This window comes from Sorex araneus, chromosome 3 (genome assembly GCF_027595985.1).
Source record: "Sorex araneus isolate mSorAra2 chromosome 3, mSorAra2.pri, whole genome shotgun sequence".
Lineage (NCBI taxonomy): Eukaryota > Metazoa > Chordata > Mammalia > Eulipotyphla > Soricidae > Sorex > Sorex araneus.
The window spans coordinates 36,922,774-36,936,196 of NC_073304.1; the positions used below are offsets into that span (position 1 = coordinate 36,922,774).

At 36.5% G+C, this 13,423-nt stretch overlaps 1 protein-coding gene across 1 annotated transcript in view; it reads right to left on the minus strand.

Moving 5' to 3' along the window:
• The window catches only part of RHOJ (ras homolog family member J), a 115,382-nt gene that overhangs the window by 100,992 nt on the left and 967 nt on the right, over positions 1-13,423 (minus strand). The window lies entirely within an intron of this gene.

A 13,423-nucleotide genomic window follows, 5' to 3' on the forward strand; every position in this document is an offset into this window, starting at 1 on the left:
GGTAAAGATTCCTAAAATCTTCTCTTCATTTTGGCATAGAGCTAACCTCTTGTACAATTGTGTATGACCTAGACTCTAATTTTTCTCTGAGGAAATGTGAGCAGAAGTGATGTACGCCCCATGCACAGCACCCCTCGACTCCTTACCCTCACTCTCCCATATTCTTTCATCGTCTAGCTATAGAAACCTAGGAAGACCTACACAGTAGCAAGAGTCATAGACAATAAAATGCAGATCCTTGAATGATCACGTAGAACAGAATAATCTCATCAACTTGAACACTTTCATAGGTCTCCTAGATAAGCAAGAAGTATCCTGATAAGTTGAATTATCATATATATGAATCTGCATATTGTAAAACATTATCCTTTGCAGGTAGTGTCATCATTACAAATGCCTAAAAGGAGTGTGGTATTGACTTAACCTGTAAGTGGCAGTTGGAAAGGTAAAGGAACAGACTGAGAAGATGTTATACTGAGGCAAAATATTAGCATAACTTAATCTGAAACCTTGAAGGCAAACTTAGTTTCAATAGCATCCATTGAACTCAACTACATATTGTAAGTAAAAAACTAGTGGGGTGGTTGGGCTGGAGCAATAGCACAGCAAGTAGGGCGTTTGCCTTGCATGTGGCTGACCCATGTTCGATTCCTCCATCCCTCTTGGAGAGCTTGGCAAGCTACCGAGAGTATCCCACCCGCACGGCAGAGCCTGGCAAGCTATCCGTGGTGTATTCGATATGCCAAAAAAAGTAACTACAAGTCTCACAATGGAGAGGTTACTGGTGCCTGCTCGAGCAAATTGATGAACAACAGGACAATAGTGCTACAGTGGACAGTGCTTTTACTTGCTATGTTTACCAAGATGTTGCAGGAAGAAAAAAACCAGAATTGGTTGTTTTTTTAAGCAGAGATTGATATAACACAGATATTAATGGCCTTAGGGAGTTGAAAAATTGATGACCTGGATTCCACAAGTAGAAGATACACTGAAAAAAGGATTTTAAGAAAACTGCAGTTCATTTTTCAATTTAAGGAGACTCTGTTCTGTGTCAAAGTAAGACTCTGGGTATTGTCCTCCGACCTACGCCTACTTAATTTTATTGCTTGAATAATTATTATTAATTTGGGCATTGGTTGTAACAATGTTTCCCACAGTTGGTGATATTAGGGGACCCTTGGAGTGATCCAGGGGACTGTAGGAGCCTTAAGTGGAATTTGGGGGGAGATGTTTTCTGACTAATTGCTTAAAGAAGGCAGATGGTAGATTTTAAAGAAAGCATAAAATGATTTTTTTCTTCTCTTTAAAGAAAGGCAGATTACTTAAATTTTGGAAACTCTTATAGAAAGTAGAAAGGAAAAAGATTTTTTTTTAAAAAAGGGCTTAGCAAAGACATATTTTGGTCTTGATATGGGTCTGATGCATGGAAATAATAAGCCTAGTAAGTTTTTCAGGATTGAATCTCCAAAGAAACTCTATGAATAAATATGTTAGTGATTGTCAAGTAATACTTGAGCCCCCACACTGCCCCAAATAGCTATTTGGTACAACCTCAATAAAGATATGTTACCAAATACCCAACTGAGATGTTACGCTTTAGAAAATAATAGATGAGGAAGAAGAAAGCCCCAGAGACATGATCCAACAGTTTTCCCAACAGAGGTTGAGAAAAATGGATTATGGTATTTCTCTCAGAGAATAGCATCAGGGTTAAATTCAAGAAACTTTTCTATTATAAAAAATTTTCCCAAAGATTACATCAGGATTCTATTATTAATATTTCTTTTCGCTTCTTACCTTTACTAAAAGAAGTTTTGAATATTTTAGTCATATTATACCTATTCTACCATTGTCCAAGTGATAATTGTGTATAGGGCACAGGCAATTAATTGTGTATGGGCACAGACTCTTCTATTAAAGAGTTACGTTTCCATAAAACAGAAATAAACTCACTTGTATCATCATCTGGAGCAGTGACAGAATGTGACTCTGGGTGGTTCTTTTTGAGAAAACAACGAATAATTTTACTTATAGGGAAAAGGTATGTAAGGATATTGGGGGGATGCTGAGAAATCTAGTGAAGTCAGAGAAAGCTAAATTCCACCACAGTTCATTTTCCTTCTTTAGAGCATAAAGTGGGTTTATTTTACAAACTTCCTTGTCAGAGGCGTGGCTTTTATTCACTGAATTATTTTTGAGGGATATGAGAATTGGGCTATACCTGGCAGAGCTCAGGGTTTATTCCTGGTCCTTTCATTTGTGTACAGGAATATCTCCTGGTGGTGCCAAGGATTGAATCAGGATCTACTGTGTGCAAGGTATGTTCCTTAATCTTTATATTATCTTTCTTCACCCTAAGTTATTTCTTATGTATTGTGATTTTCATATCATGTTTCCTGTGACTACCAGATATAACCTGTACAACTTTCCACTCAAGATTCTTCATGTTCATTCTCAGTAGACTGGTTGAATATAGATGACTAAGAGATCCTTGGAGATGGCATGATAATATTATGGAAGGAAGCTTGGTCCTTAAATGGATGAATGGAGAAAAGCAGATCCATTTATTTGAAAATCAGCCCGGGCCCATAACATGAGCAAGGAAAACCTTACCATGGAGTTACTCCTTAGATCTCTGAATCTTTTGATTGTAAAAGATGAAAGCATATTACTGTGCACTATTTACCAGTGGGTTTAAAATAATAATAATAATAATAATAATAATAATAATAATGATAATAAATAGTTTATGTGTTGTACCCTTTGCTTATTCTATTACAAATTTACACATGGTGCAAATTGTTCAATGTATTTACACTTTATATAGCACAGCAGGTAGGGCATTTGCCTTGCACCCGACCAACCTGGGTTCGATTCCTCTGCCTCTCTTGGAGAGCCCAGAAAGCTACCGAGAGTATCTTGCCCACACGACAGAGCCTGGCAAACTACCCGTGGCGTATTTGATATGCCATAAACAGTAACAACAATTCTCACAATGGAGACATTACTGGTGCCCGCTTGAGCAAATTGATAAACAACGGGATGACAGTGATGACAGTGATTTTCCTGATAAGGAAAATCATAGCACGTCCTGATCTTTCTGACTAGGTAATGAATTAATATATAAAATGCTTCAAAAACATGTAACTAATAGGAAGGCCTATGTGAGTACATAACTACTATTACTGTTGTTAATACATACCATAGTAGCATCTTTTCACATTAAGTACTACCAAACTGTGGAATCCCTCATAGCTGGAATGACATCCATCTCATGGAGAGAAGCTATAATATGAACTCAGACAATATATGAGCAAATGCACATGGCTCAGGTCCTTTGTTTTCAGAAAATCTGGGCACATATAATAAATTGGTAGACTACAGAGTGCTCAGGAATGATGCCAGGACATTCTGTGACTCGAAATTGATCCCTATTGGACTCATGATGGAACTTATTCTGACTATGCTATACTCAGAAAAATTAACTTTTTGAATCTGGCTAACTAACCCATTGAGTGGTCCAAATTCTTGTTTGTGGGAAAACAAATTTTGAGCCTCATCAGAAGCTGTTTTATTTCAAAAAAAGGTCAGGCCTCTGTAGTTCCTTCAGGATCTTGCACATAGAATCAATGAGGGCAATTGTTTTTGTGGAGTTTAATTCCCTGTACCTTCCTGAGAGGCCTTATGTTATTTGTTTATTTCTTGCTTCCTTTTAAGAACTCCCCCCAAATATTGACATCAAATATACTGAGCTGTTCCTGAGTAAAACTTGTTATTTTTCCCCACAAGAAGTGGGAGTGATTGCAGAGTTTGAAAAATTATCATAGATATAAAGAACATATAATAATATATATAATATATAATATATGAATATAATATATATATATTTTGTGTGTGTGTCTGGAGTCCAATTTCAATGGGTAGTCATGCAGTAAAATTTAGAAAGATTCTCCTAGCCTTCTCTCCAGTGAAAAGAAGCTTATTTTGTGCAACTAAGTCTTGGCTTTAGAGAGTCTGCTCACTGAAGCCTGCATGTGTGGCAGTCCTTGGCTTGTTGCTAACTAAAGATGGAAGGCAGAGGGTTAGACACTGCAGGTGCATTTTTAAACCTTGGTAGCAGAGCATAGTTTTTTATTGGGCTACTCCAGCCAAATAACTTTCTCTTCTCTTTTAAAAATGTTCCTTCTTTCTTACTCCAAAGAGATATACTTCTCTGAAGTCAGTTCTGGCGTTCTGAATATAATTTGAATTTCTGAAGCATCTGAGTGAGCTTGTTCTTGCAAGTATCTCAGTGTTGTAAAGGAGCTGTTCATACATTTGCTCTAACATGTCTTTTGTGTAATCTACGAAGCATAGAAAAAGTATCATACACACATTGCAGTCCCTGCAAAAGATATATTAAGAGTTGGAAACTTATAGAACTGAGTTAATGATTCAAGTGGCTCATTCTTGTCTCCTTCACAAACTTCTTTTATATTTTGTATATAGTTAACCATTTGATGATTTATTTTATATTCCCATGAAAGTTGCTTTAAATTTCCTTTGACTTACAAAATATGAATCCTATCATTCTCCAGAGATATTCAGGTGACTTCAGAAGGGGCAACCCCCCCACTTTAATAAATATTTCTAATTGATCTTGATGTCTAGAATCTTGTTTTATTTGATCTTTATTATTTTATATTAACACTCACTCACCCCTATACAAAATCACATGTACCCTGACTTACTCTGTGTGTTTGGCCATGGTTTCTTTCTCTGCCAAATGTTGTGATTATTAATATTGTGATTGCATCAACCATGGACCAATTATGACTTAATTAGGTTGAAGAAGTTAGAATTGACATTCAGGTATCGTGAAAACAGTTTCCTTACACATTTCACATGCTGATAAAAAAACTGGATTCCTGCTCTGCAGCCCATCCAGGATTCTCTACTTTACATGAAGTATGTTAATATCCTGCATAACCTGAGTTCACAAATAGTAACAGTGACTTTTGGCAAAATTCTTAAGAGGAGAGAGTCACAGACAAAATCAATTGTAATGCACAAGATGATAGAAATGGCAAACCATGCACTTTATGCACATTTCAAATGAAATGGACTTATTTTCATATATTGTATATACAAAAATACAAAATCACTGATACAATTTAACTAATTTGACATGAAGATTACTAAATTAAGAACAAAATTGTTATTCTTATATATGTCTTTGCATATATCTTATATACCCATGTGAAAACATTAATAAATAGCATTTTTGTTTTGCTCTTGGAATACACCCATCAGTGCTCAGGGTTTATTCCTGGCCTTTCATTCAAGGATCACTCTTCAGTACCACATGGAGTGCCAGAGATCTAATTCAGGTCAGCCACATGCAAGGCAAGTGCCTTACCTATTGTACTATCTCTCTGGTCTCCATAAGTAGCATTTTTTTTTGGTCAGTGAGAAATCTGCTACAAAACTCAAAGCTAGAAGATAGATATGATAAAGAGAAGATGGGAGAAGAAATATTGTGCCATAGTAAGATATAAAAGCTTGCTAAGGTTATCAGGACATCTTGAATGACCCTGGAAGTAGCAGGAAGCAGGGGCTATATGTTTTTCTTATGAAAACATGTGTGACTCTTTCTACTATCATACAGTTACCTGTAGTTCTTAGTCCTATCCATTAGCTGCAATTGGAGTTACTCAAGTTCTTTATATAGGACCTATTAGTTTTTGTGTGGACTGCCCAAAATTTTGGTAAGCTTTTGAATATAATGCAAATGGAGACTTTTAATTATATCATGCCTGTTTCCAAATTAATCTATTCTAGAGTCATACTGTTCAATAGATGTGATATCGTTCACTTAGTTAAAAAATTCAGTACTGGGACCAAAGCAATAGTACAGTGGGTAGTGTGCTTGCCGTGCATGTGGCCAACAATTCCCAGCACCCCATATAGTTCCCTGAACTTGCCAGGAATGATTCATGAGCATAGAGCCATGAGTAAGCCCTGAGTACCATCAGATATGTTCCTTATACCTGGGGAACACCCTCCACAAAAAAGAAAATCAGTACTTTATTATAACTAAAGTAGAGATGAAATGGTTGTTTAATATATAAAATAGTTCAAAAAAAGAATAAGTTTAATGAATATTTTCATATGTCCATTCCTAAAAACATATCTATAGGACCAGCAATTTGTTCTTTCATTTATGAAAATTGGAATGCACCAAGAATTATCTAAATATTTGTGGAATATGATGGTTAAGATATGCTAATTAATTTATTCAGTGAATATAGTAAGTCTAATATCTTTTTTTTTCTTTTTGGGTCACACCCAGCAATGCACAGGGGTTACTCCTGGCTCATGCACTCAAGAATTACTCCTGACTGTGCTCGGAGGACCAAATGGGATGCTGGGAATTGAACCCTGGTTGGCCGCGTGCAAGGCAAATGCCCTACCTTCTGTGCTGTCGCTCCAGCCCAGTAAGTCTAATATCTTATTTAGAAGTTTGGAATAGAGATTTTAGCAACATAAGATCCTTGCCCTTATGAAATATATATTCCAGTGTGGGTTAAAAATGGTAATTGAATAAATATTACTACGGTGTTGGATAGTGTTAAATTTTATGGACCAAGATGTAGCAAGACAAAAAGATTAAAGAGTGACTGCATGTGTTTGTGTTTGTGTTTAAGAATATGTTGAAGAACCTTTATTGCAAACCACAACACCTAATCAGAGAGAAAGAACAAAAGGGAATACCCTGCCATAGTGGCAGTGTGGGGTGGGGGGAGACGGGACTGGGAAGGGGGGGTGGGATGTTGGGTTTACTGGTGGTGGAGAATGGGCACTGGTGAAGGGATGGGTTATCAAACTTTGTAAGGGAGAAACATGAGCACAAAAATGTATAAATCTGTAACTGTACCCTCACGTTGACTCACTAATTAAAAATAAACTATAATAAAAAAAAAAAAATAAAAAAAAAAAAAAATAAAAAAAAAAAAGAATATGTTGAAGAATGTGGTTAATATAGGTAGAGGGTGAGAATGGAAGAAACATGATATACTGGGTGATAAGCAAGTTGGGTATCTTTAAGGAAAGAAGTAGTAAGTTGGGTATGAGTAATATCAAAATGACTTGGGTGGCTGGATCAGAAACACTTTAAAAGGAAAGTTAGGGGATGAAATTGTAGAGATAATAGGGACCAAGTTATGGAGTATTTGTAGACCAGGATAAAGGACAGAATCTGAATGTGAAGGGAAAACACTGAAGGATTTCAAGTTGTGAATAATCCTTCTACTCACAACTGTGTGAATTGACTATAGGAGGCAAGATTAGAAGTGGAGAAATTGGAGGTCATTACTATAGTTTGAATGAGAAATGATGGTTACTTAGATAAGCACTGTAGCACTGTCCTCCTGTTGTTTGTCGATTTGCTGAAGCGGGCACCAGCAACGTCTCCATGGTGAGACTTGTTACTGTTTTTGGCATATTAAATACACCACGGGTAGCCTGCCAGGCTCCAGCATGCGGGCAGAATACTCTTGGTAGCTTGCTGGGCTCTCCAAGAGGGGCGGAGGAATCGAACCCAGGTCAGCTGCATGCAAGGCAAAGACCCTACCCGTGGAGCTATAGGAATGAAGGTAATGGAAGTAGTGAGAAGAGATAAGAGTTGAGATGTATTTTAGATGTTGTCTTATTTGTTGGAAGGGATGACAATGGTTTGGATGGAGGGGGAGGAAGATGTAGTCAAAAAAAGAAAGGAGTTAAGAATAATACCAATGTTTTTTTGTTTTGAGAAACAGAATAGAAGATAATAATATGTACTTTCATAGGGAGGTCTAAGGGAGAAATAAGCTGAGGGGATTAAAGAAATTCTGTGCTATGCCACAGAAACTGGTACACATCAAAAAGAGCTGCCAGTGCTGTCATGAATGTGGAGAGAATGGGACTCTAATTCACTGCTGGTGGGAATGCTGAATGGTCCAATCTTCCTGGAAAACAATATGGACATTCCTCAAAAAACTAGAAATTGAACTTCCATATGACCCAGCAGTACCATTCCTGGGGATATACTCTAGGAGCCCCAAAGCATAACACAGAAAAGTCATCTCCACTCCTATGTTCATTGCAGCTCTACTCACAATGGCCAAAATCTGGAAACAACCCAAGTGCCTAAGAACAGATGACTGGATAAAGAAACTATGATAAATCGACACAATGGAACATGACACAGCTATTAGAAAAAATGAAGTCATAAAATTTCCTTATGCAAGGATGGGTATGGAGAGTATAATGTTAAGTGAAATGAATGAGAGGGAGAGGGACAAACAGAATGATTGCACTAATTTGTGGGATGTAAGAAAACAAAATATGTGAATAATAATCAAAGACAGTAGAAATAAGGGCCGAGAGGTTTAGTTCATAGTAGAAATCTTGCCACAAATGGGGAGGGGGGTGCAGTTACGACTGAGAAGGGACCACTATGAATGGCAATGATAGCTGTAAACGATTACTCTGGATAAGAACTGAGTGCTGAAAAAAAGTATATTCATGATATTCATAATCCGTTCAATAATAGTATTGAAAACCATAGTAACTAATATAGGAAATAAAGGAAAAAGACAGATAGAGAGAGAATAAGTGTCTGCATAGAGGCAGGCTGCTGAGGCTGGGGGTGGGAGGGAAACTGGGGACATTGTGGTGGGAAATATGCACTGGTGAGGCGATGGTTATTGGAATAACTTTGTATCTGTGTTTCTCATTGTGACTCAATTAAAAATTAAAAAATTAAAAAATTCTGTGCTTGAAAGATAAATTGTGAGAAGCCTATTAAATCTCCAAATGGGCAGTGATGTGTGTGTATGTTTGTGTGTATATGTGTGTGTATAGTTACTGGAAAGTACTGTAGATACAGATGCAAATTGGAGGTTCATAAATGAATCAATGTTCAAGATTATGAGATTAGATAGAATCTGTTAGGGAATGTGCATAGAAAAGACTGAAGTACTGAAAACTGTTGCATGCTAACATTAAGTGGCTGGGTAGTTGGTAAAATAGCAGAGGATATAGATATTTTCCAGTGATGGAAATGAAATCAGCAGAATTTAATAATTCAGACATCAAGAAAAAAAGTTTCACAAAGGAGGTAATAGAGGGGGCTGGAGAGATAGTTCAGCAGGTTGGTAAGGCTTGCCTTGCACATAGTAGACCCAGGTTTGATCCCTGGCACCCAAACGGTCCCCTGAGCCCTGTTGGGAATGATCGCTGAGCACAGTGCCAGGAGTAAGCCCTGAACATGGCCAGATGTGGCCTAATGAACAGCAAACAAATAAATAAACAAAATAAAAAATAAACAAATAAAAAGGAAAATTAGTGGGCCATAAAAAAAATCTAAGAGATCAAGTAAGATCAGGCCTGGGAACCAAATACTGGATTTTGGAAAGGTGCAATTCTTTTTCTTAGGCCCTCAGGCATAGTGGGAGTGGGAAGGTAAAGAAAAAGATAAATTGCTATGCAGTGGTAGGAATTATGTTCTAGAAATGTCAACAGTTTTCTGGCTATGGGTTGAAGATAGAGCAAGGAACACTACTTTGGGAGTCAAGAAAAGTTGCATGGAGGAGAAGAACTTTTGAATTCTTATAGGAAGGAGGAAGAGAGAACAACTAAGATTTATAAAGACTAAAAGCACATTTTTTAAAGTTGGTTGCCATTTTTCTTCTTTAGTGCAAAATTAAATTCTTCTAAAAGTGAATATCCCCCTACCAATATCCATTTACATATATTTCTAGTTATCAAAATACATATATTTAAGGGCAATCAATAATCTATCATACTATATTTGGAGAATACTTTTGGGATTATGTTCTTCTTATTGTAGTCTTTATCTTTTAGTTATATTTTTATTCCTTTTCACACTTGTGTTTCAGTGTAGAACCCTTTTATTAATATTTATACCTATCATATATCCTACACTCATCATATGTGATATACTATTTGAAACCTTTGTGTAAATTAATTGTCTCGATGACTGGTTAAAGAAACTTTGGTACATCTATACAATGGAATACTATGCAGCTGTTAGAAAAGATGAAGTCATGAAATTTACCTATAAGTGGATTAACATGGAAAGTATCATGTTAAGTGAAATGAGTCAGAAAGAGAAGGATAGACATAGAAAGACTGCACTCATCTGTGGAATATAAAGTAACAGAATAGGAGACTAACACCCGAGAATAGTAAAAAATAAGGATTAGGAGGTTTGCCCCATGACTTGGAAGCCAGCCTCACATGCTGGGGGAAAAGACAGCTCAGAGAAGGGAACACCAAGTAAAGGGTGTTTGGAGGACCGCTCGGGTTGGGAGATGAGTGCTGAATAATGTAGACTATAGATCGAACACAATGGCCACTCAATGCCTCTATTGCAAACCACAACACCTGAAAGGAGAGAGAGAGAGCGCAAAAGGGAATGCCCTGCCTCAGAGGTAGGGTGAGGGGAGGAATGGAGTGGGAGGTGGTGGGAGGGATACTGGGATCATTGGTGGTGGAGAATGAGCACTGGTGGAGGAATGGGTACTTGATCATTGTATGACTGAAATGCAAGCACAAAAGTTTGTAAGTCTGTAACTGTACCTCACGGTGATGCACTATTAAAAAATAAATAAATAAGAAATTTGCATGTCAATGGATCAACATGGAAAGTATCATGTTAAATGAAATGAGTCAGAAAGAGAGGGACAGACATAGAAAGATTGCACTCTTTGGTGGGATATAAAGTAATAGAATGGGAGACTAACACTCAAGAATAGTAGAGATAAGTACCAGGAGGATTACTCCATGACTTGGAAGCCAGCCTCATATGTTGGGGGAAAAGGCAGCTCTGATAGAGAAGGGAACACCAAGTAAAGGGTGCTTGAAGGCCCGCTCAGAATGGGAGATGCTTTCTGAAAATAGACTATAGACCGAACATGATGGTCACTCAATACCTTTATTGCAAACCATAACACCCAAAAATGAGAGAGAAAGCAAAAGGGTATGCCTTGCAACAGAAGCGAGGTGGGGTGGGGGGAATGAGGTAGGGGTGGAGGGAGGTATACTAGGATCATTGGTGGTGGAGAATGGGCACTGGTGGAGGGATGGGTACTTATCATTGTATGACTGAAATGCACGCACAAAAGTTTGTAAGTCTGTAACTGTACCTCACGGTGATTCATTAATAAAAAATTATTGAAGATAAATAAATTCTGTCTCACACGCTATTCTGATGTATTTGCTGTCTGCTTTTCATATATGATAAAGAAGGCACACAGAAATGAAATAACTGTTCAATACCACTCAGTAATAATGTAAGAGCTAGTGCTAGCACAGGCCCAGCCTTTGGTGCAGTATGCTGTTATTCTATCACCATTAGCCTGTCTATTGATGTAAATCTTTAAGAAATAGGTTCTAGTTGACTTAAACTGCAAAATTCTAAGGACCCAATAGCTCAGTTTCAGGCTTCCATTTCAAAATGGGCCAGTAGAACCCAGAGTCTAGATAATAGATATATTTCCACTTGGAGAAAAGAGTATCAATTTTTTTGTAATTGATTAGAGATTACCATCTGACAGCCTAAGAACTTAGATTCAATAAATCATATATGGGGAGGGTGGTGGTAAAAGGAGCTAGAGTCTTTGTGATGAAGAAAGACTTTTCTACTAATGGAAATGTTCATTTCATTGTTATCATAGATGTGTGTGCCTCATGCTTGTATTTCCTTTATAACCTAACTGAAAGAATATCAAATGATTATAGACATGAAAAGGTGCAAAGTAGGTAGTAAACATAAACATGTAGGTAGTAGAAATACAGAACACTCTGATCCTTAGGGAATCTAGTGATGGATCACTCTTTGATATCTAATGTTTTTAGAGCTGATTTCTTTTTCGATGGGTAGTTTTATCCTCTTTCCCCTGACACTACCATCATTGAGTCACCTGATAGCTGGAGATTAGAATGCATAATTTCAAAATCAACTGATAGTTCTGCTCTGAATAGATTCTGAGCCTTATCTTTGGTCTGGTTACTGCTAGTTTCTTTTGCCTTGCAAAAAGAAGGCATAGAACAAATAATCTTGTTAAAATGCTTAATAATATATTCTATTAACTTTTAAATGATTATTTTTTGGGGTCTCTCAGTAGTGCTCAAGGGCTTCCTGAGTCACACTTAGAGGTATTTGGTGGGCAGTGTTGTGCGGAACACTGGACTCTGACCTCATGCATATGCCCTTTTATCTATGTCCCTGGTTCACATTCTAGTAACTTTTTAAAGGTATACATTTGTTAATTCTGTAAGTTGATATTTTTCAAATTAATTGGCTTACTTTTACTCTGTTCTCTTTAAAAAATATTATCTTCCTGGGAATTACTGGTGAAGGGACAGGTGTTGGAACATTGTATGACTGAAATCCAATCACGTACAACTTTGTAACTGTATCTCATGTTGACTCAATTAAAAAATTCTTTTCTAAGAATAGTTGTTATAATTTCAGAAATTATCAAGGAATCCAATGCTAGAATTTTCTCTTAATTTCTATAAATACATAGAAAATTTATTTTCTATAAATAAATTTATTTATAAGAAAACTGCTAAAAAAAGGATCATATTCTCATTGTTGTTTCTTCCTGTCTTCTACTTAATATCATAAATCATGTCAATGAAGGAGTAGAAGAAGGGGATGTAGGTGATTGTTTAGCACTTGAAAAGAAGCTACTTCCTACAGAAAGAGGAATTCAAATCACCACAAAGCAAAGCCAACACTCACACAGGTTTCCTGTGGGCCATTTCCCTTGTCTCAAAGCCAAGGTGGTAAAGAAGAACTTTTCCTCTAACAAAACCCCAATTCTCTGAGAACTTCCTATGTAGATCACTATGTAAGAAAGTTATAAAAATTTATCTTTATGTTGAGAAGTTTTAAAATTTAGTTAAATGTAAACTTTTAAAGTTTTCTGAACTTGTTTTTGAGAAACTTAATAAGGGGAAAAAGGGAAAGTAAAAATGGAAAACTTAGATAAGGGAGCCACTAACAAAAAATTAAGAACAACTAAAAAATGTTCTTGAAAGACTGAAATTGTGACTACCACATCTTAATTGTCTCGATTTAAATATTTTGTCCTTTTGGGGAATATTTTAAAATAAGTCTTACCTTTCATTTTACTTATTAAAACATATCAATTAAAGACATTTCTTCTAACCCAAGATATATTTCCTAATTGTTAGTTAGAACTTTTAAACACTTTCCTCAAGAAAATGATGTACAATGGAACAGCACCAATAGTTATTGAAAAAGTGGATATTTTAATGTTCAGTAATCAGCATTTTCTTTCATGGATGCTGTGAGATGAAATATAAAAGAAGCAAGAACATTCCTTTTACCATATTTTTTGAGTTAGTG